At 38.8% G+C, this 24,247-nt stretch overlaps 1 protein-coding gene and 1 pseudogene across 9 annotated transcripts in view; both read left to right on the top strand.

Moving 5' to 3' along the window:
- PDE4D (phosphodiesterase 4D) overlaps positions 1–24,247 on the top strand; it is a 1,492,536-nt gene that overhangs the window by 1,176,175 nt on the left and 292,114 nt on the right. The gene's annotated exons all lie outside the window — the stretch shown is intronic.
- LOC101685048 lies at positions 9,671–11,556 on the top strand (annotated as a pseudogene).

Consider the following 24,247-nt stretch of genomic DNA (forward strand, 5'->3'; position numbering starts at 1 on the left):
ATATTCATTTTTTTTTGGAATGCCTATCATTTTCTATCAACATCTGATTTTTTCTGGATTTCTATTAGCCTTTAGTGATAACTACATGAAAATATCCAACAGACAAAAAACCTACAACAAACTTTTTAACATTCTTTTTCCTTTTTTTTAAATTTTTTATAAACATGTATTTTTATCCCCAGGGGTATAGGTCTGTGAATCGCCAGGTGTACACACTTCACAGCACTCACCATAGCACATACCCTCCCCAATGTCCATAACCCCACCCCCCACTTTTTAACATTCTTAATGACAGTCACAAAATGCTATTTTTCATTTTATCCAAAAGTGTCCTATTAAGCTGTTCCTAGTTTTTATCCTTAAAAGACACAGACAGTGTCTCCCCCTCTAGAGCTATAAACACACTTGAAACATAGGAATCATAATAATAGAGCAGTGATCACTTTTATTCATTCCAGAATCCTAATAATGGAACAAAAGGGGGACACCATCTTCTTTAATGGTAAACGTTAACATTTATTGAGGTCGTGACTGGTTGCTGGGCACTGTATTAAGTATTTTACCTATAACCTCTAATATAATTCTCCCAACCACCCTGATTATACCCATTTTACAACTGAAAAGACTGAAGCATAGAAAAGTTAATTAACGAGACTGGGGGTGGGGACCATGAGTGTGAGTGTTCCTAACCACTACTCAGTTGATACTGCTTTCTCTGTGCTCCATCTTAGGCTTTTGGGATTTATTTAAAGATGAAAAATATAATTGTATCATCTCATCATTTGAGAAACAGAGGTAAGATCACCATTTTGGGTGATACCAAAGGTATAGCTCACACTGTGGCTTGTGTCAGTGGTAGCTTCCAGAGCTTGCAATACCCCGCACACACATGCGGTAGCCTTGCTCAAATCACCCCTCACACCAAGGACTTTTCCTCTTCATTCCTTTAAATGATTCTTAGTGAGAGGCGCCTGGGTGGCCCAGTCATTGAGCATCTGCCTTCGGCTCAGGTCATGATCCAAGGGTCCTGGGATGGACCCCCAAATCCTGGCTCCCTGCTCTGCCAGAAGCCTCCCACTCCCCTTGCTTGTGTTCTCTTTCTTTCCTATCTCTCAAATAAATAAATAAAATCTTAAAAAAAAATGATACTAGCTGTCCCTGAAAAATAGCTTCTACTTAGGTGTCTCCTCATGCTAGGAATCCAAGAGCAACATTAAGATTTTACAGTTAGTTTTACATCATCTTAAGACTGCTGGGCAGTTCCTCAGGGGGAACTGAAATCCTCTGTAGCTATTTCTTCTGCTTCCAGGCATGTCAAGAAATAGTTGAAGACAAAGTTCTCAGAAATGATCTCTGAGGAGTTGGAAGCAGGTGGCTTACAGGTTCTTTTCTTTGAGATGGACAAGTGGGGCAGTAACTTTTCCATGCCCTTGTAGAACTTAGTATAAAATAGTGATTCACCATCCTCCGGCAGAATGCATAGTGACCCAGTATGTGCCCAGGCTGTGTGACTCCCATTGAGGGAGGAGAGTCGCTCAAGCATTAAAATTTGACCCAGTGGCCTCTGCACATGCACTGACCCAGTTACAAAAGGGCGAGAACTCCTCAGCATTTCTGAAGCCATTTTATTTCCATTATAGGACTCTTTAAGACAACAACAACAATGGAGATAAAGAATTTGGTAATTGAAGCCTCTGTTGAATATCTCACGCTGTTTCAAAACACTTCATCCCAGTCATCCCTAGAAAATGAAGTCTATCTTGGAGGAAAATATTGACCATCCTCACTGAGCCGTCAAGCAGAATGAGAGTCAGGAAGTTTAAACTTAGATACATCTATTTCACTTTGTGCAAAAATCTGTTCTTCACGTTTCAATTTTCTCTAATTGAGTAGAAATACAACCCCGGTTGTATTTCTGGGACTGAGTGAAAATAAAATTGGCCCTCACAGGGGCTCTAATACTTCCTCCTCAGTTATGGGGACACTGCTTGGTTCACAGTCACTAATCAGGTATTTTAAAGGGCAATTTAACACATTATTTTGCCACAACCATACAGTGATACTGTTGTTTTTAGTTTGTTCTTTCAAGTACCCAAACACTGGGTTTATTATCTTGCCATCTTATGTGTTGAGTTATTATGGAGAAAACCTTAAGGAGAGTAATATTTTTCTTCCCACTTTAACTAGGAGGTTCTCAATAGTAGCACCCTGTCTCGTGCTTTTTCATCACCTTTGATATCTAGTATGAGCTAAATCATGAGTAAGTCCCTGTGGGGAATGCTCCATGCTTCACTTGGCCTCACTAGCAGGAAATAGTATACTACCTGGAAATATTCCACATGCCACCTTGCATGAATCACTTCTTTTTTTTTTTTAATTTTTTAAGATTTTTTTTCTTTATTTATTTGACAGACAGAGATCACAAGTAGGCAGAGAGGCAGGCAGAGAGAGAGGAGGAAGCAGGCTCCCTGCTGAGCAGAGAGCCCAATTCGGGGCTCGATCCCAGGACCCTGGGATCATGACCTGAGCCGAAGGCAGAGGCTTAACCCACTGAGCCTCCCAGGTGCCCCTGCATGAATCACTTCTTATGAGAATTCCCTTTCCTCCCAGATCCCATTCTCTGGGACCCTATTGTGCATGGAACATATTATGGTCCTCAGTGTTTAGAGCATTCGGCTTTTTTATGGGCCTAAGAAGCTATGTGATAATTGAAAAATGAAGCAATTGACTCCAAAATTGAAAAATGAAACAATTGACTCCAAAATGTAACTGACTTCAAAATGCAAAATTAAGATTAGAGTTTAATGATATAGTCAAAGTATAATCTGTCAACTTCAACAATTGTCAAACAAGTTATTCAGAAAAACCTTTAATACATTTGAGGAAAACTTGTGGGTTGACTTTTTGTCGTCTTGCAAGTATTCTTGAGTACACTGCGTGATTGCAGAGAAATTAGGGCTAATCATTAGTTAAATGAATTTAATATTAACCAAGTAGTATTATCACTATTATTATTATTTTAACCAAGTAACTTTAAAATCAAAATTATAAAGATCCTTTCCAGATTTTTATAGCAAACATACTGTAGAATGTGAGAAGTGAGTCCATTTTAATTTGTTGGCTGTGATGGGAGGGACTTTGTAGCTGTTATATAACAGCCTTGCCTAAGCTACTACCTATCTGCACAATTGTTCCTTTTAAAATAACTTTTTAAAATTTTATTGTTATTTTTAAATGACTACATTTTAAATCAATTATAATTTAGAGTTACTGTGAGGTAACTCTTAAGGAAAAGATTAACTATCATAGAGAAGTCTTCAAGTCTTCAAGTCTTCAAGTATAACTTAGGTCTTGGGGGAATCTTACAGAATTGTCAGCTGAGGGGGCGCCTGGGTGGCAGTCTTTTAAGCATCTGTCTTCATCTCAGGTCATGATCCCCGGGTCCTGGGACCAAGCCCCACCTTGTGGGTGTGTGTTGAGGGGGTGGGGTCCCTGCTCAGCTGGGATTCTGCTTCTCTCTCTGCCCCTCTCCCCCCAACACTCCTGCTCTTTCTCTCAAATGAATAAATAAAATCTTTAAAAAAATAAAAAATTATAAAAATTAAAGAAAGAATTAGCAGTTGAATGAAGTTTAGCTTAAATTTCATGGACTTGGATGGGGAAACTTTCATATTCTCTACCCATATGAATAACAATCTTCCCTGAAAGTACAAAGCATTTTGGCATTATTCCAGCTCATTTGCTTTTAGCTTTCCATAAAGCAGTACCTGACAGTTGTTATCCTTAAGACTCAACTATTTTGCAAAAAGATCAAACAAAGCACTCTCTTTAAGAACACAGGGAACACACTAGAGTAGTTCCTCTGAAAAATCCCAGTACTGTGTTGTTTGCAAGTATTTTTTTAGAGTTCACTGCATGCCTGGAATGAACAGCCTGTCTTTCTTCCTAGAAGATTACAGATTGATACACAAGGTCCGGTTAAATAGTGTCTAAATTGCTTTCCTATCCCTTCTACAGGAGCTATGTGTCCTAAAAACAAAATTTAACTTTAAATATAACATATCTACAGAAATTTTTCTTGGGTGAGGAAGGAAAAAGTAGGCTTAATTTTGAAAAAGGAATCAACATAGTAAAATAATGCATTTCTTTTTCTAAAGTTACTGTTGAACAACACATTTATTTATACACATGCAATTGGGCATGTGGATACTTGAAATATTTGTAAGTTTTAGTTCCTAGAATAAAAATAATGATTAATTTCTAATGATTTCAGTGTCATGTCCACAAAAACAAAACTGTGGTCAGGGGTGGTAAGTGTATGCATCCTGTCGAATATGTCTAACAATTGCTTAAGCAAGTTAAAAAATAATTCTCCTTTTGAGATGCTGCTTACTTCTTGAGATCCTCGTTTTCCCCAAATGATGTTTGGCTTTTATAAAAGACAAATCTAAGTCCCAGCTTAAAGCCCTGAGCATGTTACTTAACATCTTAGGAACTTTAGCTTCCTCAACTGAGGAAATTATAGTACCTATCTTATGAGTCTATTTTAAATATTAAATGACATGCCATGTGTGCAGAGCCTCTTACCTTGTGCCTGGAATGTGATGAGGCTATTGTTTTTAGATTCCTTCCTCTGGAGCCAGAAGGCCTGAGCTGTCTCTGGTCTGGTTCTCCCACTCCACTAGCTGGGCAAGCACTCTCTCTGTACTTGAGTTCCGTCATCTGACAAATGAGTAGATAAAAGCTTCACGTGATTAGCATACAAGTGAATGTGGTAACATGTGTAAAACATTCAGTGACTCCAAACAGGTTTTCAGAGCACTGGCCAGAATGTAGTTGTCCCCTTCAGAGGCACAGACATTTCATTTGTAGGCTGGCAGGTCTCCTGAATTGGGCAGATTTTATAAGATGCTATAAGCACTCTCCTATTTCCCTGCCAAATGTGGGGAAACTCTTCTTGGAAAAGTCATTCCTTTGAACTGAGCTTCCATAAGGTCCCTAGGGGAATTCAAATACTCTCTGTGGATTAAATAGTACATTACCTAATATTTTCTCCAGATTAAGGCTGTTTTTCCTAAATATTTAGGAAAGAAACTGCCTCTCTCTCCTTAACAGTACTGCTCAGGTCTGCTCAGAGCTTGCCAACGACTTTTCCCAGTGTATTTCTTACCCTGCTCCTTTTTCTTTGGGAGATAATTCTTATTGTAAGGATGTGGGAGCTCTGTTTTGGCAAAGAAGGTGTCAAGAGTAGCTCTCAGGGATAGAGGCTTATGAAAAAGAAAACAGACAAGACTCAATTTTTTGAAATTCCAGCCATGAAGCAAATGCCACAAAAGGACACAGGAAGAAAATCTGTAAAAGGCTTATTTACTACTGTTGACCAAAGATTTATTCTGTTGTTAAGCAAACACCCTGTGAGGCAGATATTGTGCTAGGTACTGTGAATACAAAGGTGAATAATGTCCTGTTTTCAAGGAACTCACATATCATGGAGGCCCAAGTGTCTCTTCGGAGCCTGGCAACTGGGAACACGTGGATGGGAAGCCATGATCCTGTCCCCTTAGCCAAAAGAGAGGCTCACACTTGAGCATTCATCAGCACCCTAGTTGGAATTAGCAACAGCATCTAGAACTTTGCTTAGGCCAGGACACCTCATTCAAACTTCAAAGCAGTGAGACTAGGGGAGTTGACCCCTGAGTTAATCGCTGACCAAAAAAGAGAGGAAAACGGAAAAAGAATAATGCTGCCATAGAAGCATGTGCAAAGATCTGAAAGTGATAGCATGGGAGTGCAGATAAAGCAATGTTTTCTCACTCATCCTAAAACAACCCTGGGAGGAAGGGAGGCACATGTATTGTCCCATTTTTAATTTTATTTATTTAAAAATGATTTTACTTATTTATTTGACAGAGATCACAAGTAGGCAGAAAGGCAGGCAGAGCAGCAGGGCGGGGGTGGGGGAAGCAGGCTCCCCACTGAGTAGAGAGCCCAATGTGGGCCTCAATCCTAGGACCTTGGGATCATGACCTGAGCCGAAGGCAGAGGCTTTAACCCACTGAGCCACCCAGGTGCCCCTGTCGCATTTTTTAGAAGACAGTGTTGAGCCTTAATGAGATTAAGTTCTTTTTGAAAGTAACACAGCCAAAATCAGTGGCTGGCTGGGCAGTGAGTAAGGAACTCCGATGTCCCTCTGATTTCCAGTGTGTCCTGCCATACACTGTGGATACATCACACCCAAGTGAATCACCGTCATCATCAAAATTAACCCAAGATGTTCATAGATTGAATGAAGCCAAGGAGACAGAACTTGTAAGTTTGCCTTGGACTTACATGGCCTTTGCTGCTACTTGTGTTAGATTTCGAAGGAGGAGGAGAACACTTACTTGCAGAGAAGGGAGAAGAAGATGCAACACGCCCCAGGCAGGAGAAATAGCGCAGGCAGATTTGGCGCAAGGCTTGCGCTGTTACATGGCTGCCATACTAGTTTATGAAAAATTAGTTATTAAGGGCCAGACTGAATGATAAATTGCATCCAAATGGTAGAAGTTTTCATTTAACGCAAAGAGATAGTGGCCCTGGATTCTATAGGGAATGGGAATCTCCTGAAGGTTTTTAAGCAGGGAGTTTAACGTTTGAAGGCTTGTGTCTTTGAAAAATAACCCAGAGACAACGCAGACACTAAATCTTCAAAGTCTGAGTGGGGAGCGGGGAACTATTTACAATCCATTGTGTAAATGAAGTCAGTGGGTTGGGGGCAAAACTAAGATGAAAACACAAAATAATTTTTTTGATTCAAAGTATTGTTGTATCACATACTTCTCAGTTTTAAAACTGCTTTTCTGGGGCGCCTGGGTGGCTCAGTGGGTTAAAGCCTCTGCCTTCAGCTCAGGTCATGATCCCAGGGATAGCCTACTTCCTCCTCTCTCTCTTTCTACCTGCCTCTCTGCCTACTTGTGATCTCTGTCTGTCAAATAAATAAATAAAATCTTAAAAAAAAAATAAAACTGCTTTTCTCCATACTCACTTTCTTTTAAAAGTGAACTTTCTTTTTAAATTTATCTTTAATAATACGTATTATTTATTGAGCCCTTAATATATGCCAAACACTCTGCCAAGGTTTTCAGTGTCTCATTTAATCCTCACAAAGTCCTATTTTATCTCTGTTTTATAGTGGAGGAAACTAGGGCTTGGATAGGCTAAGTAACTTGTTCAAGGCCAAAAAACTGGTCATCAGTGGAACTTGGGTTTGCATGCAGGCAGCCTGACACTAAAGGCCACTTTCTACCTGATCCTGTATGCTCTCCATAATTAATATACATTAAATAGCAGATCTTTTATATTAAACAGAACTTATTTGTCATGTGGTCAAGGAGAAATTGCTTGTATTGCCTAGACTATTTTACCATTACTTTAAACATGGGCAGGAGAAAATGTTATCACATAAATGTAAATTAAATGGGCCCAATGAAAGTTTGCTTTCTAATAAATCAGTTTCTGCATTGTCTATTGCATCAGGCGTTAAATTATCATTAGAGCACATTCTGTGTGCACACATTTCTGGCAGACTATTTTCCAAATCCTACTTTAATGAACACATCCATTTGCTTCACAATATTACAAAATGCTCATGTGGCAGTGTGATTTTTCCAGTTATCCTGTCTCTTTCAAAAAATCTAAAAATGATATTTATAAATACAATTTAATTTTAGAATATTACTTTATCTCTTGGGTTAGGTATAGTTATGAACCACTTGATTTAACATTGGGGTTATTATAAATTTGAAATCAGAACTAAAATTTTTGCTTTTTTAAATATTTTTTTAAGTTATTCATTTGCTAGAGACAGAGAGAGAGCACAACCACAGGAGGGGCAAAAGGAGAAGCAGCTTGGGACTCAATCCCAGGATCCTTGGGATCATGACCCAAGCTGAAGGCAATCTGTTAACTAACTGAGCCACCTAGGAGCCCCTCAGAACTAGAGTTCTGACATGGCTCATCTGGATATGCACTGATAACGTTTGTATATATTGAAACAAAATAACAGATAAAGGGATATTTAAAAGGAAACACACCAGATGTTGGTCAAGGCCGATATTTTTGTTCTTGGTTTTGTGACTATGTAATAGCAAGCAATACTTTATAAAGAATCAGTGCTGAATTATCAAGTACATTGATTTCTTGAAGTGAGAATTGTTGTCTTAAACTTTTTTTCTAATGCTTTTTCTCTTTAAGAATGAGACATCTAGAATAAGACTTGCTATCAGATTTTAAATCTACCATTAAAATTTAATCTTCCTGATTCCTCTTATGTGAGGTATCTAGAGTGATCAAATTTAAAGAAACAGAAAGTAGAATAGTGGCTGTCAGATGCTGGGGCGAGTGGGGAATAGAGAGTTCATTGTTTAATGGGTACAGAGTTTCAGTTTGGTAAGATGAGAAAATTCTGGAGATGGATGGTGGTTATGGTTACACAACAAATGTGAATGTATTTAATGCCATTGAACCGAACCTAAAAAGGATTAAAACGTTAAATTTTATGTTACATATATTTTACTACAACAAAAAATAATCTTGACCCATGACTTATAGAGAACCAAAATATATTTAGTCATTTGATAAAAAGAATTTTTAATACTTGGGCTTTGATGGACATAGCCAATTCCTTTATTTTAAAGTAAAACATAGATTTTTAACTTGTAAATGGTGGATAAAAGACTTCCCTGCTTTTCCCCATTTTTAGCTAAAAACATCACCCAAATCAGTAATTAGTACAAGAAACAAGAAAGTAGAGCCCGTATTTGCAGAAACTAGGAGCTATGTGTAACTTCAAGCCATGATGAATAAAGATAGAAGTGGATGGAGAAGTAGCCAATGAGTTAACCAAATAAGGGTAAAATACTGAAGACAAGTAAGCTGAGCTGCCCCTAGGACCCCAGGAAGTACTTTGGGAGATGAGCAAGCTCTGAAAATAGGGAATATATAGAAGTATGTATAACATATACTTATCTGCTAGCCCTCACTCTTTCTCAGTATAGTCACTATACCTCACATCTCTCCTAAAAAAAGACAGATCATCTGGAATAATTGGCAGAGGGCAGAAAGAGGGATGACTATGCAAACAGAAGGATTAAATGAACATCTGCAAACTGATTAGCAAGCTCTTAGTTCCCTTCTCTGCCTACACCAAAATGTGAACAGGCAGATCTGTATCCATCTTTAAAAAAAACAAGCTACCCCAGAGGAAGGAATCTTCCAGTGATATCTGGGGTGCCCAGGTAGAATGCTTGCTTCCAGGGCACAAGCCCCATCTATGCACCCAGAGCTTCCCATCACTTTTCTAAGGCCCACCTCCATTTATGAACTGGGTCAGGGATCAATGCAGGAGTTTGAGGCTCCTGCTCTTATCACTATTTGCATTTCTTGAATAACATTCAAATATTTAGTTAAAAGTGAGGTTAAATTTGCACAGATGCATTTGAGAATCAAAAAGAACCTGAAGAGGGGTGCCTGGGTGGCTCAGTGGGTTAAAGCCTCTGCCTTCGGCTCAGGTCATGATCTTAGGGTCCTGAGATCGAGCCCTGCATCAGGCTCTCCGCTTGGCAGGGAGCCTGCTTCTCTTCCTCTCTCTGCCTGCTTGTGATCACTGTCTGTCAAATAAATAAATAAAATCTTTAAAACAAGAAAAAAAGAACCTGAAGAGAAACAGGGGAGGAACAGAAGAGATAGAATACAAAGGAAATACTACATCACTTATGAAATTTTGGGTTACATCATTTATTTGATCCCTGCAGTGGTTTCTTCATACAATATTTTGAATTAATACTAAGTTCCAAAAGTCAATTACAAAATACATTTTGTTTCTACATTACTGATCCCATGGAGAAAAGTTGGATTCAGTTTTAAAAAGGGGTTTTCTGGCCCCTCCCGCAATGCTTGACCCTGGGATCCATCCGGCTTGCCTGCCAGCCATGGCCGACAAGGAAGCAGCCTTTGATGATGCAGTAGAAGAACATGTGATCAACGAATTGTACAGAATATGGAAAAAAAACACTCCGTTTCTTTATGATTTGGTGATGACCCTTGCTCTGGAGTGGCCTAGCCTAACTGCTTAGTGGATTCCATGTGTACACAGACCAGAAGGGAAAGACTTCAGCATTCATCGACTTGTCCTGGGAACACACACATCGGATGAACAAAACCATCCTGTAATAGCCAGTGTGCACTCCTTAATGATGATGCTGTTTGATGTTTCACACTACGACAGTGAAAAAAAGGAGAATTTGGAGGTTTTGGCTCAGTTAGTGGAAAAATTGAAATAGAAACCAAGATCAACCATGAAGGAGATATAAACCAGGCTCGTTATATGCCCCAGAAGACTTGCATCATTGCAACAAAAACATCATCCAGTAATGTCCTTGTTTTTGACTATACAAAACGTCCTTCCAAACCAGACCCTTCTGGAGAGTGCAACCCAGACTTGTGTCTCCATGGACATCAGAAGGAAGGCTATGTACTTTCTTGGAACCCAAATCTCAGTGGGCACTTATTTAGTGCTTCAGACGACCACACCATCTGCCTCTGGGACATCAGTGCTGTTCCAAAGGAAGGAAAAGTTGTGGATGTGAAGACCATCTTTATAGGGCATACAGCATTATTAGAAGATGCTTTCTGGCATATGCTGCATGAATCTCTGTTTGGGTCAGTTGTGATGATCAGAAACTTATGATGATCTGGGATACTTGTTCAAACAATACTTCCAAACCAAGCCACGCAGTTGACACTCACACTGCTGCAGTGAACTGCCTATCTTTCAATCCTTATAGTGAGTTCATTCTGGCCACAGGATCAGCCAACAAGACTGTTGCCTTGCAATATCTGAGAAATTTGAAACTTAAGTTGCATTCCTTTGAATCACTTAAGGATGAAATATTCCAGGTTCAGTGGTCGTCTCATAGTGAGACCATTTTGGCTTCCAGTGGTACTGATTGCAGACTGAATGTTTAGGTTTTAAGTAAAATTGGAGAGGAACATACCCCGGAAGATGCAGAAGATGGGTCACCAGAATTTTTGTTTATTCATGGTGGTCACACTGCTGAGTTAACTGATTTCTCCTGGAATCCCAATGAACCTTGGGTGATTTGTTCTGTATCAGAGGACAGTATCATGCAAGTGTCGCAAATGACAGAGAACAATTATAATGATGAAGATCCTGAGGTAAGCATGGATCCAGAAGGACAAGCATCCTAGATATGTCTGCAGTTCTTGTGATTTTAGACTCCCCTTTTTTACCCTCTCAACCCTGAGATTGATTTAACAATGGTTTTGAGACAAAGACCTTGTTTGGCTATCCCTTTATGCTAGGTACCGTCAACAATCTTACTAGCCCAAACAGAGGGAGTTTTCTGAATATTAACTGGGGGACTTGATTCAGTAAAAGCACAGACTTGTATTTACATTTTCTTCAGGAATTTTCTAGAAACAAAGGTCTAAAGTAGCCACAGAAAGGGGAATATATTGTGTGTGATTATTTTTCTTCTTCAGCTATATCCCCAAGTTTTTCAGACTCCTTTTTTTTTTTTAAGATTTTATTTATTTATTTGACAGACAGAGATCACAAGTAGGCAGAGAGGCAGGCAGAGAGAGAGGTGGAGGCAGGCTCCCTGCGGAACAGAGAGCCCGATGCGGGGACTCGATCCCAGGACCCTGGGATCATGACCTGAGCTGAAGGCAGAGGCTTAACCCACTGAGCCACCCTGGCACCCCCAGACTCCTTTAAGTAAAGGCTAAAGTGATGGAGTAGAGACAGGTGAGGTAGGTGTCTGAGTCATGAAGTATAAATAAAAAAAGATGCCATTTTTATTCAGGAAACTGGAGGAGATTCAAGTCATATAAATTCCTATTCTAACATTTTCACACCTGACTTTCCAGTATGCACATTTTCCTATGTAAACCAGTCTCCTCTGTTTCTTCAGTTAAGTCAAAACTATGTGTTCCTCTTTCCCCATATATTTTTGCTTGTTAGTGTATTTCTTGAGCTGTTTTCATATTTCTTTCCTTTCTGTGAAATTGTTTTAAAAAAAAAATCGGGACCACCAATTTGTAAAGATGTATGTTTTTACCTGACAGTCATACCACAAGTTGACTGTCCAGTTGAGTTGAGAAGAGTGAGTTGATTGCTTGTATTTGTTTTTAAAATTAAATTAATCCTGGATTTTTTTTTAAAAAGGTGGTTTTCTGCCCTTTTAGTAGAAAATGTAATTTGTTGACAAAGGTTTAAATCCATACATTATCAGAGTTCCCACATATTGTTACCTTTTAAAGCGATCATTTATTAGTCAGTATTACCTAATGAGGCATCAAAATGCCAACTGTTGTGTAGGTAACAGCAGAACACCACTACCCATGTAATGGGTATGGCTAAAGACCTTATCACATTTTATGGCTAACAGACTTGACAGAATGTTCTATATACCTTCATCATAGTCTTTATGAACCTAAAAATTAGAAACAAGGACTGTGAGCTAGATTATTTAATCCTGGGTATTTTTAAAACTCTAAAATTTACTGGCTATTAAATATGTCTATTGTTACATCTGTAACATACACACTATTTTTAATGGATCTTTACTCATTGCCACTGTCTAGCTGGAAGGGGATAGTAGTTTATTAATAGTATCAAACAACAGAGTAGCTATTTTTAATCTCCTACCTTCTTCCTCCCATCATTCACGGGCCCACACCCACCCCCACACAGCCACCACCCTCCCCCTCAACATCCCAGATACATCTGGATACAAATACTTTTTCTGCCTCCAGTGATGGGACTGTGAACAAATCACTGGTTTTATTTATTCATAAAATTCGTTTTATAACACCTAACTTATAGAGTTGTTGTTATAAATAAGTAATAAAGTATACCTCATATATTTAGCAGGTGATTAATAAATAACAGTGATTATTATTATTTAAAGCTTCACTGTTCTTTTCTTAAATTTATTTTGTTTCCCTTACCACAGGAGGAAAGCTTTATTGTTTTTAATTAATTTTTAAATACAGATTTAATATCTAATCAGTGCAGAATGATTTAGTTTTCCTATGTCTTTTTTTTTTTAATTCTTTATTTAAATTCAATTTAGTTAACCTATACTGTATTACTGTTTCAGGAGTAGAGTTTAGTGATTCATCAGTTGCATACAGCACCCAGTACTCATTACATCACGTGCCCTCCTTAATGCCCCTCACCCACCTATCCCTTCCCCCAACCCACCTCCCCACAGCAACCCTCAGTTTGTTCCCTAGAGTTCAGTGCTTCTTAGAGTTTGTCTCCCTATTTCTATCTTATTTTATTTTTCCTTCCCTTCCCCTATGTTCACCTGTTTTATTTTTTCAACTTTTTTTTTTTTTTTAATTTTTTATTTTTTATAAACATATATTTTTATCCCCTGGGGTACAGGTCTGTGAATCACCAGGCTTACACACTTCACAGCACTCACCAAATCACATACCCTCCCCAATGTCCATAATCCCACCCCCTTCTCCCAAACCCCCTCCCCCCGGCGACCTCAGTTTGTTTTGTGAGATCAAGAGTCACTTATGGTTTGTCTCCCTCCCAATCCCATTTTGTTTCATTTATTCTTCTTCTACCCACTTAAGCCCCCATGTTGCATCACCACTTCCTCATATCAGGGAGATCATATGATAGTTGTCTTTCTCTGCTTGACTTATTTCGCTAAGCATGATACGCTCTAGTTCCATCCATGTTGTTGCAAATGGCAAGATTTCATTTCTTTTGATGGCTGCATAGTATTCCATTGTGTATATATACCACATCTTCTTGATCCATTCATCTGTTGATGGACATCTAGGTTCTTTCCATAGTTTGGCTACTGTGGACATTGCTGCTATAAACATTCGGGTGCATGTGTCCCTTTGGACCACTACATTTGTATCTTTAGGGTAAATACCCAATAGTGCAATTGCTGGGTCATAGGGCAGTTCTATTTTCAACATTTTGAGGAACCTCCATGCTGTTTTCCAGAGTGGCTGCACCAGCTTACATTCCCACCAACAGTGTAGGAGGGTTCCCCTTTCTCCGCATCCTCGCCAGCATCTGTCATTTCCTGACTTGTTGATTTTAGCCATTCTGACTGGTGTGAGGTGATATCTCATTGTGGTTTTGATTTGTATTTCCCTGATGCCGAGTGATATGGAGCACTTTTTCATGTGTCTGTTCGCCATCTGGATGTCTTCTTTGCAGAAATGTCTGTTCATGTCTTCTGCCCATTTCTTGATTGGATTATTTGTTCTTTGGGTGTTGAGTTTGCTAAGTTCTTTATAGATTCTGGACACTAGTCCTTTATCTGATATGTCGTTTGCAAATATCTTCTCCCATTCTGTCAGTTGTCTTTTGATTTTGTTAACTGTTTCCTTTGCTGTGCAAAAGCTTTTGATCTTGATGAAATCCCAGTAGTTCATTTTTTCCCTTGCTTCCGTTGCCTTTTGCGTTGTTCCTAGGAAGATGTTGCTGCGGCAGAGGTCGAAGAGGTTGCTGCCCGTGTTCTCCTCAAGGATTTTGATGGATTCCTTTTGTACATTGAGGTCCTTCATCCATTTTTTGAGTCTATTTTTGTGTGTGTGGTGTAAGGAAATGGTCCAATTTCATTTTTCTGCATGTGGCTGTCCAATTTTCCCAGCACCATTTATTGAAAAGGCTGTCTTTTTTCCATTGGACATTCTTTCCTGCTTTGTCGAAGATTAGTTGACCATAGATTTGAGGGTCTATTTCTGGGCTCTCTATTCTGTTCCATTGATCTATGTGTCTGTTTTTGTGCCAGTACCATGCTGTCTTGATGATGACAGCTTTGTAATAGAGCTTGAAGTCCGGAATTGTGATGCCACCAACGTTGGCTTTCTTTTTCAATATCCCTTTGGCTATTCGAGGTCTTTTCTGGTTCCATATAAATTTTAGAATTATTTGTTCCATTTCTTTGAAAAAGATGGATGGTACTTTGATAGGAATTGCATTAAATGTGTAGATTGCTTTAGGTAGCATAGACATTTTCACAATATTTATTCTTCCAATCCAGGAGCATGGAACATTTTTCCATTTCTTTGTGTCTTCCTCAATTTTTTTCATGAGTACTTTATAGTTTTCTGAGTATAGATTCTGTGTCTCTTTGGTTAGGTTTATTCCTAGGTATCTTATGGTTTTGGATGCAATTGTAAATGGGATTGACTCCTTAATATCTCTTTCTTCTGTCTTGCTGTTGGTGTAGAGAAATGCAACTGATTTCTGTGCATTGATTTTATATCCTGACACTTTACTGAATTCCTGTATAAGTTCTAGCAGTTTTGGAGTGGAGTCTTTTGGGTTTTCCACATATAGTATCATATCATCTGCAAAGAGTGATAATTTGACTTCTTCTTTGCCGATTTGGATGCCTTTAATTTCCTTTTGTTGTCTGATTGCTGAGGCTAGGACCTCTAGTACTATGTTGAATAGCAGTGGTGATAATGGACATCCCTGCCGTGTTCCTGACCTTAGCGGAAAAGCTTTCAGTTTTTCTCCATTGAGAATGATATTTGCGGTGGGTTTTTCATAGATGGCTTTGATGATATTGAGGTATGTGCCCTCTATCCCTACACTTTGAAGAGTTTTGATCAGGAAGGGATGCTGTACTTTGTCAAATGCTTTTTCAGCATCTATTGAGAGTATCATATGGTTCTTGTTCTTTCTTTTATTGATGTGTTGTATCACATTGACTGATTTGCGGATGTTGAACCAACCTTGCAGCCCTGGAATAAATCCCACTTGGTCGTGGTGAATAATCTTTTTAATGTACTGTTGAATCCTATTGGCTAGTATTTTGTTGAGTATTTTCGCATCTGTGTTCATCAAAGATATCGGTCTATAGCTCTCTTTTTTGGTGGGATCCTTGTCTGGTTTTGGGATCAAGGTGATGCTGGCCTCATAAAATGAGTTTGGAAGTTTTCCTTCCATTTCTATTTTTTGGGAACAGTTTCAGGAGAATAGGAATTAGTTCTTCTTTAAATGTTTGGTAGAATTCCCCCGGGAAGCCGTCTGGCCCTGGGCTTTTGTTTGTTTGGAGATTTTTAATGACTGTTTCAATCTCCTTACTGGTTATGGGTCTGTTCAGGCTTTCTATTTCTTCCTGGTTCAGTTGTGGTAGTTTATATGTTTCTAGGAATGCATCCATTTCTTCCAGATTGTCAAATTTATTGCCGTAGAGTTGCTCATAGTATGTTCTTATAATAGTTTGTATTTCTTTGGTGTTAGTTGTGATCTCTCCTCTTTCATTCATGATTTTATTTATTTGGGTCCTTTCTCTTTTCTTTTTGATAAGTCGGGCCAGGGGTTTATCAATTTTATTAATTCTTTCAAAGAACCAGCTCCTAGTTTCGTTGATTTGTTCTATTGTTTTTTTGGTTTCTATTTCATTGATTTCTGCTCTGATCTTTATGATTTCTCTTCTCCTGCTGGGCTTAGGGTTTCTTTCTTGTTCTTTCTCCAGCTCCTTTAGGTGTAGGGTTAGGTTGTGTACCTGAGACCTTTCTTGTTTCTTGAGAAAGGCTTGTACCGCTATATATTTTCCTCTCAGGACTGCCTTTGTTGTGTCCCACAGATTTTGAACCGTTGTATTTTCATTATCATTTGTTTCCATGATTTTTTTCAATTCTTCTTTAATTTCCCGGTTGACCCATTCATTCTTTAGAAGGATGCTGTTTAGTCTCCATGTATTTGGGTTCTTTCCAAACTTCCTTTTGTGGTTGAGTTCTAGCTTTAGAGCATTGTGGTCTGAAAATATGCAGGGAATGATCCCAATCTTTTGATACCGGTTGAGTCCTGATTTAGGACCGAGGATGTGATCTATTCTGGAGAATGTTCCATGTGCACTAGAGAAGAATGTGTATTCTGTTGCTTTGGGATGAAATATTCTGAATATATCTGTGATGTCCATCTGGTCCAGTGTGTCATTTAAGGCCTTTATTTCCTTGCTGATCTTTTGCTTGGATGACCTGTCCATTTCAGTGAGGGGAGTATTAAAGTCCCCTACTATCATTGTATTATTGTTGATGTGTTTCTTTGATTTTGTTATTAATTGGTTTATATAGTTGGCTGCTCCCATATTGGGGGCATAGATATTTAAAATTGTTAAATCTTCTTGTTGGACAGACCCTTTGAGTATGATATAGTGTCCTTCCTCATCTCTTATTATAGTCTTTGGCTTAAAATCTAATTGATCTGATATAAGGATTGCCACTCCTGCTTTCTTCTGATGTCCATTAGCATGGTAAATTCTTTTCCACCCCCTCACTTTAAATCTGGAGGTGTCTTCGGGCTTAAAATGTGTTTCTTGGAGGCAACATATAGATGGGTTTTGTGTTTTTTTATCCATTCTGATACCCTGTGTCTTTTGACAGGGGCATTTAGCCCATTCACATTCAGGGTAACTATTGAGAGATATGAATTTAGTGCCATTGTATTGCCTGTAAGGTGACTGTTACTGTATATGGTCTCTGTTCCTTTCTGATCTACCACTTGTAGGCTCTCTCTTTGCTTAGAGGACCCCTTTCAATATTTCCTGTAGAGCTGGTTTGGTATTTGCAAATTCTTTCAGTTGTTGTTTGTCCTGGAAGCTTTTAATCTCTCCTTCTATTTTCAATGATAGCCTAGCTGGATATAGTATTCTTGGCTGCATGTTTTTCTCGTTTAGTGCTCTGAAAATATCATGCCAGCTCTTTCTGGCCTGCCAGGTCTCTGTGGATAAGTCAGCTGCCAATCTAATATTTTTACCATTGTATGTTACAGACTTCTTTTCCCGGGCTGCTTTCAGGATTTTCTCTTTGTCATTGAGACTTGTAAATTTTACTATTAGGTGACGGGGTGTGGGCCTATTCTTATTGATTTTGAGGGGCATTCTCTGAACTTCCTGAATTTTGATGCTCGTTCCCTTTGCCATATTGGGGAAATTCTCCCCAATAATTCTCTCCAGTATACCTTCTGCTCCCCTCTCACTTTCTTCTTCTTCTGGAATCCCAATTATTCTAATGTTGTTTCGTCTTATGGTGTCACTTATCTCTCGAATTCTCCCCTCGTGGTCCAGTAGCTCTTTGTCCCTCTTTTGCTCAGCTTCTTTATTCTCTGTCATTTGGTCTTCTATATCACTAATTCTTTCTTCTGCCTCATTTATCCTAGCAGTGAGAGCCTCCATTTTTGATTGCACCTCATTAATAGCTTTTTTGATTTCACCTTGGTTAGATTTTAGTTCTTTTATTTCTCCAGAAAGGGCTTTTATATCTCTCGAGAGGGTTTCTCTAATATCTTCCATGCCTTTTTCGAGCCCAGCTAGAACCTTGAGAATTGTCATTCTGAACTCTAGATCTGACATATTACCGATGTCTGTATTGATTAGGTCCCTAGCCTTCGGTACTGCCTCTTGTTCTTTTTTTTGTGTTGAATTTTTCCGTCTTGTCATTTTGTCCAGATAAGAGTAAATGAAGTGGCAAGTAAAATACTAAAAGGGTGGCAACAACCCCAGGAAAATATGCTTTAACCAAATTAGAAGAGATCCAAAATCGTGAGTGGGGAGAAAGGGGATAAAAAGAGGTTCAAAAAGGAAGAAAGAAAAAAAAAAAAAAACAAAAAGAAAAGAAAAAGAAAAAAAAAGAAAAGAAAAGAAAAGAAAAGAATTTTTTAAAAAAAGAAAACACCTAAGAAAAATGTAAAAATATATATATATATATATATTAGATAAACTAGTAAAAAATCGTTAAAAAAGAAAAAGGTAACAGTTAAAAAAAAATTTTACCCGAAGGCGAGAAAAAAAAAAAATGAAAAAGAAAAAATTAAATTAACTGCAAGACTAAAAAAAATCACAGGAAAAAAGCCATGAGTTCCGTGCTTGGCTTTCTCCTCCTCTGGAATTCTGCTGCTCTCCTTGGTATTGAAACCGCACTCCTTGGTAGGTGAACTTGGTCTCGGCTGGATTTCTTGTTGATCTTCTGGGGGAGGGGCCTGTTGTAGTGATTCTCAAGTGTCTTTGCCCCAGGCGGAATTACACCGCCCTTACCCGGGGCCGGGGTGAGTAATCCGCTCGGGTTTGCTTTCAGGAGCTTTTGTTCCCTGAGCGCTTTCCGTAGAGTTCCAGAGGACGGGAATACAAATGGCGGCCTCCTGGTCTCCGGCCCGGAGGAGCCGAGAGCCCAGGGCCCCACTCCTCAGTGCGCCCTCAGAGAACCGCGCCCAGTTACTCCCGTCTGCCTGACCTCCGGCCGCGCTCCGAGCTCACGGAGCCTGCGACCGGTTCAAGGTAACCCCGAGCTGCGAGCTTACTGTCAGCTCTGTCTCTGTAGCCGGCTTTCCCGTTCCAATACCCGCAAGCTCTGCGACACTCAGACACCCCCGATCCTTCTGTGACCCTGCGGGACCTGAGGCCACGCTGACCCCGCGTGGGCTTCGCCCCGGTTTAGCCTCTGGAGCGATGTCCCTCAGCGGAACAGACTTTTAAAAGTCCTGATTTTGTGCGAGGTTGCTCTGCTGCTTGCCGGGAGCCGGCCCCTCCCCCCGGGGTCTATCTTCCCGTCGCTTTGGATTCACTTCTCCGCCAGTCCTACCTTTCAGAAAGTGGTTGTTTTTCTGTTTCCAGAATTGCTGTTCTTCTTCTCTTCGATCTGCCGATGGATTTTCAGGTGTTTGCAATCTTTAGATAAGCTATCTAGCTGATCTCCGGCTAGCTGAAGCAGTCTCAGCTTGCTACTTCTCCGCCATCTTGACTCCTCCCTCCTATTTTTTCAACTTTTAAGGGATTTGCCCATGTTGTTTAAATTTCCAAATTCATCGGGATAATCTTGTTCATAATCTATTTTCATTATTTTTTATGTCTGTAGGAATCGATACTGTTAATTTGCGTTTTCTCAATTTAGTTATTGATCAGAATTGCTAGGTGTGTGTCAGTTTGTTATTTTTTATAAGGAACCAGCTTTGGCTATGAAGATTCTCTCTCTTATATGCATTTTTTGTATGTCACTGTTTTGTACTGTGTACTTTTTACTTTATTCTGTTAAGAGTTTAATTTCTTGATATTATATCAAGTAAAATGTCAGTCTTTCTCCTTTTTACCCCAGCTGTAGTGAAGTACAAGTGATGAATGAAATTACATATATTTAAATTGAAGTGTACAATGCAATGATTTTTGATATACAAATACGTTATGAAGTGATTATCACAATCAGGATATCTAATATACCTGTCACCTCACATAGCTAACCATTTTGGGGGGAAGGGGCTTAAAATGCCTAAGATTGGGGCCCCTGGTGGCTCAATGGGCTAAGCCTCTATCTTCTGCTCAAGTCATGATCTCATGGTCCTGGGATCCAGCCCTGCATGGGGGGGGGGGGTCTCTGCTCAGCAGGGAGCCTGCTTCCCCCTCTCTCTCTGTCTGCCTCTCTGCATACTTGTGACCTCTCTCTCTATCAAATAAATAAATAAAATCTTTTTTAAAAAATAAAAAATTAAATGCTCAAGATCTACTGTCTTAGCAAACTGCAAATATCTAGTACAGTATTAACTATAGTCACTATATTGTACATTAGATGTGTAGAACACTGAAGTCTTGTATGCTTTGACCAGCATCACCCTCCCCCATTTCCCACACACACCCAGTTCCTGGTATCACTATTCAACTTTTCATTTCTAACAGTTTTTGACTTTTCCTTTTTTTTTTTTAATATATATATATATATATATATATATATATATATATATGTTGTCACAAATGACATGATTTCCTTCTTTCTCATGGCCAAGTAATATTCCATTACATATAAACCCACATACCCATACATATATAGATATAAATGTATATACATATATATGTAATGGAATAGTATTATATATATTTTTATATATGATACATATATAAATATACTACATTGTCTTTATCCATTCATCCATCCACTAACACCGGGGTTGTTTTCATATCTTGGGTATTGTGAATATTGCTACAGTGAACATGGAAGTGCAGATATCTCTTTGAGATACTGATTTTATTTATTTGTTTGTTTATTTATTTATTTTTGGATGTTGAATCAGTAGTGGGATTGCTGGATCATATGTTAGCTCTATTTTTAATTTTTTGAGGAACTTCCATACTGTTTTCCATGTGGTTGCACCAATTTACATTCACTCCACCAGTGTACAAGGGCTCCCTTTTCTCTACACCCTAGCAAGCACTAGTCTCCAGTCTGTTCAAGAAAAGATGTACTAATATATGTGAGCTGGTATCTTATTGTGGTTTTGATTTGCATTACTATGATTAATGATGTTGAATACCTTTTCATATACCTATCTGCCATTTGTACATCTTGGAAAAATGTATACCCAGGTCTTTGCCTATGTTTTAATTGTATTATTATTATTTTTTTTTCTCTTACTGTCTTTCTCTGTCAAGTAAATAAATTTTTTTTTAATTTTTTATTTTTTATAAACATATATTTTTATCCCCATGGGTACAGGTCTGTGAATCACCAGGTTTACACACTTCACAGCACTCACCAAAGCACATACCCTCCCCAATGTCCATAATCCCACCCCCTTCTCCCAAGCCCCCTCCCCCCAGCAACCCTCAGTTTGTTTTGTGAGATTAAGAGTCACTTATGGTTTGTCTCCCTCCCAATTCCATCTTGTTTCATTGATTCTTCTTTTACCCACTTAAGCCCCCATGTTGCATCACCACTTCCTCATATGAGGGAGATCATATGATAGTTGTCTTTCTCTGCTTGACTTATTTCGCTAAGCATGATATGCAAGGGGCACGTGCACCCGAATGTTTATAGCAGCAATGTCCACAATAGCCAAACTATGGAAAGAACCTAGATGTCCATCAGCAGATGAATGGATCAAGAAGATGTGGTGTATATACACAATGGAATACTATGCAGCCATCAAAAGAAATGAAATCTTGCCATTTGCGACAACATGGATGGAACTATTATTTGTTTTTTTTTGTTTTTTTTTTTTTTTTGCTATTAAGTTGTCTGGATTCCATGTACACTTTGGATATTTACCCTTTCACAGATATGTGGTTTGCAAAAAAATGTCTTTTCCTATTCCATAGGTTGCCCTTTGATATTTGTGATATTGTGATTTATGAGAAATATATATTTAGTTATTCAAATGAACAAAATGTATTTTTCATATATACTTAGTCTTAATCCACTCTTTCCTGGTTCTCAGCTCCTGGAGTCTTTGAATTCCCTGTGATAATAACGATGAAAGTATCCTATGTTATGCTAATACAGTGACTTTGGGAAAACACTAGGTAACCCACCGATGGGGACTGGTTGCCTGGGGAACCAACCTGGATAAAAGGGTTAGAACTTCCAATCCCACCTAGAAGAGAAGCTGAAGGTTGAATCAGTGGTCAGTGATCTGTGACCACTCCATAAAAACCCAAAAGGATTGGGTTCAGAAAGCTTCTAGGTTGGTGAACATGTGGAGAAGGGGCAGAGTGGCTAAAGGGAAAAGAACCAGAAAGCTCTGCTCCTTTTCCCACACTTTGCCCTGTGCACCTCTTCCAACTGATTGGCTGTTCCTGAATTATGCTTTTATAATGAATTGAAAATTTAGTCAATAAATAAGTTTCATAAGTTCTGGGAGACATTCTAGCAAATAGCAAATTAATTGAACACAAGGAGGGTACCAAAGGGGGTAATTTCTGATTTATAGCTGCTTCAGGTAACAGCTGATTCTGAGGAAGGGGTTGTGGGAACTGCCAATCTATAGCTGGTTGTTCAGAAAAACACATTAACAACTCAGGCTTGTGACTAGCATCTGAAGGGGAGAGAGTGCATTTTTATTTTTTTAAGATTTTTAAATTTATTTATTTGACAGAGAGAAAGCAAGAGAGGGAGCACAAGCAGGGGAAGTGGAAAGAGGAGAAGCAGATTTCCTGCAGAGCAGGGAGCCCGATGAGGGCTCTATCCCAGGACCCTGGGATTATGACCTGAGCAGATGCTTAAGAACTAAGCCACCCAGGTGCCCGGAGGTAATACATTCTTATGGGACAGTGCCCTTAACCTCTGGAATCTGATGCCTTGAGTCGATAGTGGTCAGAATTGATTTGAATTCTGAGACAGTCTACTGGTGTCAAAAGAATTGCTTGTTGGTAGGGGGAAGTCCACTTCCCCTGCAGACACACATACATGTGAGAATTGGGTACAAAACCAAAAATAATTTTGATGGCTTCCTTTGTGAAGAAACTTTTTAGTTTGATGTAAAGATTCATTGCAACTCCTATCAAAATCCCAACAGCATTTTTCACAAAAATAGAAAAAAAAAAAAAACCTTAAAATTCATACAACCATGAAAGACCATAAAGAGCCAAAGCAATCTTGAGAAAGGATAAAGCTGGAGGCATCATACTTCTGATTTCAAACCATATTACAAAGCTCTAGACACCCAAACAGTATGCTACTAACATAAAAAAAGATTTATAGATCAATGCAACAGAATAAGAAGTCTAGAAGTAAAGCTGTGCATCTATGGGTCAGTTAATTTCCAACAAAGGAGCCAAGAACATACAATGGGGCAATGATGGTCTTGTCAATAAATGGTGTTGGGAAAACTGCATATCCACATGAAAAAGAATGAAAGTGGATCCTCATCTTACATCACTCACAAAATTTAACCCTAAATGAATTAAAGACTTAAATATGGGGCTTGAAACTGTAAGAAAGAAATTCCTAGAAAAAAAAACAGGGGAGAAACTCCTTAATGATGGTCTTGGCGATGATTTTTTTGGATATGACAACAAAAGCAAAATTAATATGTGTGGGACATAAAAATCATGATGTTTATGATTCTAACCTAATGTTTTACAAAAGATGTAGAAAATCCAAAGGTCAGAAGCTTCAAAATACAATACCCTGGGCTTTTCCTCAGGAATGAGGGAATTTAACTCCAAGGAGGTTCACACATATAGGAAGGTCCTTGAATCCAACTGTTTACTTAGTGAATGTAATAAGATGAGAAACTGCTTGAATCTGCCTGAAATTCCCCTCCAGATAAGAAAAATACCACATTATTTCTCAATTATGAGGAAATGATACAAGACTTCAAAGTGATTTGTTCTTAGGAATGTTAAGATTCAGTGTAGAATACCAGGAAACTTTAAAAACTGCAGCTCTGTGGTTACTTTTCCCAAAATGTTATTTGACATAATCTGCC

Source organism: Mustela putorius, unplaced genomic scaffold, assembly GCF_011764305.1.
Source record: "Mustela putorius furo isolate JIRA1106 unplaced genomic scaffold, ASM1176430v1.1 tig00000145_pilon_pilon_pilon, whole genome shotgun sequence".
Lineage (NCBI taxonomy): Eukaryota > Metazoa > Chordata > Mammalia > Carnivora > Mustelidae > Mustela > Mustela putorius.